Source organism: Numida meleagris, chromosome 2 (genome assembly GCF_002078875.1).
Source record: "Numida meleagris isolate 19003 breed g44 Domestic line chromosome 2, NumMel1.0, whole genome shotgun sequence".
Lineage (NCBI taxonomy): Eukaryota > Metazoa > Chordata > Aves > Galliformes > Numididae > Numida > Numida meleagris.
This window is the reverse complement of record NC_034410.1, coordinates 92258493-92262685: the sequence shown is the minus strand read 5'-3', so window position 1 is coordinate 92262685 and position 4193 is coordinate 92258493. Positions and strand designations below refer to the sequence as shown.

The window sequence follows — 4193 nt, the reverse complement described above, 5'->3', positions numbered from 1 at the left end:
TTCTCCCTGTGCTCTCCAGCACAAATAGGCTGGAAAATCCACATTTCTCTGAGCATCTGTGGAGAAGAGACTCTCACAGGAACAGAAACTGCACATCCCATGGTTTCCCAAGTAGTTCTTTGGTCTCTTTCACTCTAGTTCTCTGTCTTCCATAACCTTGCTCTTCTTTCCCAGTAATGCCATTTTCTCTCCATCCTGCGAACCCCAGATCAAAGGAAGGAGGTGTTCACAGAGATGATCAAGTTGTCTTTCAGTAACTATTCACTAAATGCCAATTACAAGTTAACAGCAAAAAATAACATAGTGGAATTTTACAGCTGAATGTTTAACTGTAGGGTGGTGGCTTAAAACAAAATTTAGAAAGAAATAAAACAGGAACAATTGCACAGTAAACACAGTAGAAATCTATGGGTTGGATTTCGGTCTTAATGTGTGGGTTGGATTTCAGTCTTGACTTGAACACACCTCTTCTATGACTCTAGGTGCATCATTTCATTTCCTGGCGTATTAATTTCCCCCAATCCAATATATAGATAACATATAATGAGGGATGCTGTTTCAAAGCATGTCACAATGATTTCTGTAATTAGATTCTCTAATGGAAATTGCTATAAAACAGTGAATAATAAGATATATGTATACGGCCAGCACAATATGTTAATATCCTTGTTAATGATTTATTAGTATTTAAGATTTAACAGATAGGCCTGTAGCAATAGTGCAGAAAGAGACAAATATACTTGCAGGCTTCTGCTTCTATCAGGAAAAAGGCCTTGGCTGTGGTAGTGCAGTGAAGCAGGAGACTGCTAAAAAGGAGATTGCTCCAGATACCGCTTTACGTACAAACATGACCAATGGAAAAATGGTCAGGGCAAGGGGACTGTTTCAGTGAATCTTCAGTGAAGAGAATGAAGAAAATGGACTGGAAGGAGGGAGTGCTTTGAATACTTTGGGCTTGGCCTCTGTGTCTCTGGGGATCAGCTCTTCTACCTAGAAGCCAGGTTAATCGACTCAGAATGGTATTTCAGCAACAAATGACATAACTCTCTCTCCGTGGATGACAGTCTTCCTCTAGATTACCATCAAAGAAATTACCTCTTTTTCCATTCAGTATTCTTGGTTTCTTTAAACATAAGAGCTGAGCAGTATAGTCAGATAAAGGCAAATAATTCAATTTCCTCTTTCCTATTCTGCACCTAATCTAATTGTGCTAATAAAGACCCCAAACTGGATTAATCTACATGCCTGCCTGATGCAGTAACATAATGGACAAGATTATTTAGTATGTATTCATTAACATCAGAGCAGAAGTTAACACCTAGAATTCTCCCATAGAAAGTGGGGAAAAAAAAGTGAATTAAATACAATCACATTTTAGGGGTACATTAGTAAAGACTCAGAGGAGTCTTTACTTCCTCAGAGGAGAAAAAAAAAAGGATCAAAACTAAAAGTCATTCTGCAGAGTAGAAATGTGGAGAAAATATGATCTATATACTCAAGATCTTGATGATTTTCTATTTTTAAATGCACTGGCAACTGCGCAGGTTGCACTATATAATTCTCCAATGAAATGTTTCATCCCCCCATACTGCAAGAGGATATGTATTCAGGGGTCTATAGATAAAGACTATGTTTTTACATTTCTAGAACTGGAAAATTATCTGCATTTTTGGAACCAAACTACTAACTGGATTTTCATTCTAATGTAACACTGAGCACCTAAATGGGTCAGGAAGATAAGACTGTTCGTGATAAACTGTTAGCACAGCTGTGACATGAAGGCTAGATATTGCTAAATGTTGAGATTCAGGAAGGGTAGTTTCACATTTATTTTCAGGAAGATTAATCACAAGTAATCGATGGAATCTGAACACAGAAAAGCTATGCTGAATGACAAAATATGCTCATGGTGATATGTACTAAAAGTATAAAGGTCTGATTAAGGAAGTGGGAGAAACACCACTGCTGAACAAATTTTGAACTAGACACCATAAAGTAATACTGCTGCTGACTCTTAAGCAAGGGGTGTGTTGGTAGGAGATAAGAAGGTCTGTGGTATTTTTTAAGTTCACTCTGTAAGTGTGTTCCTTTGATGTGTTCGTGGCTAGACAGTTTGCCTGTGACAACTTACCGAACTTGAAGTTTGTCTCTACTTGGGTGAAGGGGGAAATCTTAAAAGAAGCAAAAGCACTCCTCTGCTCATCTGAATAAAACAAAAGTGGAAAATATGACAAAAAGTAAATGTAATAAGGTTATTCAAGTAAATAATAAAAAAATTGACCTACTTAAAGAAGAGAAAGAAAAACATATAATCCCAAGAAAATAACCGGATAATTCATTTTAGTATTTAGTATTTTCTTTGCAATTTTAATTATGCAATTGCTTAATGATAGGAGCTATCACCAGGCCTTTTTCTTCTAACTAAATTTTTTTACTTGGTGATCTTGTCTGTAAATGTTTACCATTGATTTGTTGAATAAGATACTGAAAATGTCCTTAAAAACATTTTATAAATTCTTCTCCTTTTAGCATAGGAAGATATTACTGGATTTTTGTTCACATTTTGTTAAGAATTGGTTTGTGTTATGACCTTGCATTTTCATCTGGTAACAACATGGAAGATGTCATTTGAAAGATGTGAAAGAAGCTAATTTACAAAGGAAAATAACAGATGACTTTTGAGTCTCTATGAATTTAATGCACTAATACTGTTAGTCAACTGTTTTGTTGTTGTTGTTGTTGTTAACTCAGTTCTTGTCCTTCTGTTGAAATCTCTTAGCTTGCTAGTTTCAGAGAAGTGGTATTATTTACAGAAGCCCAAGAGTTTTCATGAAAGAAAAATGGAAGCAGAAAGACTTCAGGGTGCTCAAGCAAAGGACCCTGGGAAGGGACCTTTCACTTTCAGAACACAGCTGTTCCTGTGTAGCTGTTATCTTTCCTGAATTATGGTTCTTCTGGCTCACCTTTACTTTTCATGTCAATCATGTTGCTATAAAAAAAAAAATACAATCCTTTACTTTAAAACTGTTAAAAGCCAGTTTAAGGAAATGAATGTTGCTGTTTTTCCCTTTCGCTGGCAGAGGTTCACTGAGATGTTTCCAAAACAATACCCTCAAATACAGCCGGGATGTGAAACCCTCCTGAGAAGGTTAAGGTTATTCTGAATTATATGATACTGTCAGCTCAGACAAGTCTTCAAGGAAGATCTGTAGCTGATCTTTGGCAAAGAAGCTTATGGCATGAAAAATGGCCTTCAAAATCCAAGGAGAAAGCTGGAGAAAGAAAAGACTGCATCTTTTGTATGTGGCATCTTATTTTTGTTAATGCATTCAGAACCTGATACAGACTACCTTTTTAGCAAAGAAATGTATCTCATGTACCTTTTCTTAAGCCTTTTTTGTGCCTTTCTTTTGAGAAAAACTCAAGACCAAAGGAACAGATTATTTTTTGGTATTGCAGATCTCTTTCCAACAAGATCATGTTCCCAATACAATCTAAAAGTTTCTCCCCCTAAATACAAGGCCAAAATCCAAACACCAAATATTCAACAGCGATGCTGTGTGAAAACAGAAGATCAAGTAACTGTTGGCTTTGTTAACTATTTCTAGTTTGACGACTTATTCAGATTATTGTTTGTTGTTTTTTTTTTTTCTGTTAAAATATAAGGAGAAGTGGGTCACTGGACAACAGAGATGGAAGTTGCTGTTGGCTGAGACGTGACTGGTACAGCACTGGTATAGAGTGGAGGAGTTGGGATTAGATGAGTCCTCAGAGCAGACAAGACCCACAGCCCATACGGCGGTGGCCTTGTGGAATTTGTCACCCAAGTGGCAGAACTAGAGGACAGAACAGCTCCCGTGAGGGCACATGCTTTGAGGGAAAACTTATTTTTGGACTCTTTTATTTGATCTGTCATGCTTGAAAGGTCTGAGATCTTTAAAAAAGAAAGTTACCTTGTTCTGTTTCATTACTTGTGTTCTGATGAAACACAGCCAAGGGCACTGAATACCTTTGGTACAGAGGCTTCAGGGAAAGCAGTGGCAGTGCCTTCTCCAAGGTCTTGCTGACTTGGCACAAATGCACAGACACTTTTTTCTTTCCTCCTTTTAATCTGTAACAGGTTTTAAAAGCTGCAAGAAGTACCAACCCAGCTATTTAAATTACTCCTTGAAAGAAATATGCTTCAGATCAAG

The 4193-nt window shown here is 37.0% G+C and overlaps 1 long non-coding RNA gene across 1 annotated transcript; it reads right to left on the bottom strand.

Moving 5' to 3' along the window:
- On the bottom strand, positions 1–4193 carry LOC110393106. Its single transcript, XR_002434797.1, has 3 exons — positions 3954–4193; positions 2132–2203; positions 1–195 (listed from the first exon to the last, which is right to left on the bottom strand). It is a non-coding gene; the product is annotated as an uncharacterized LOC110393106 (long non-coding RNA).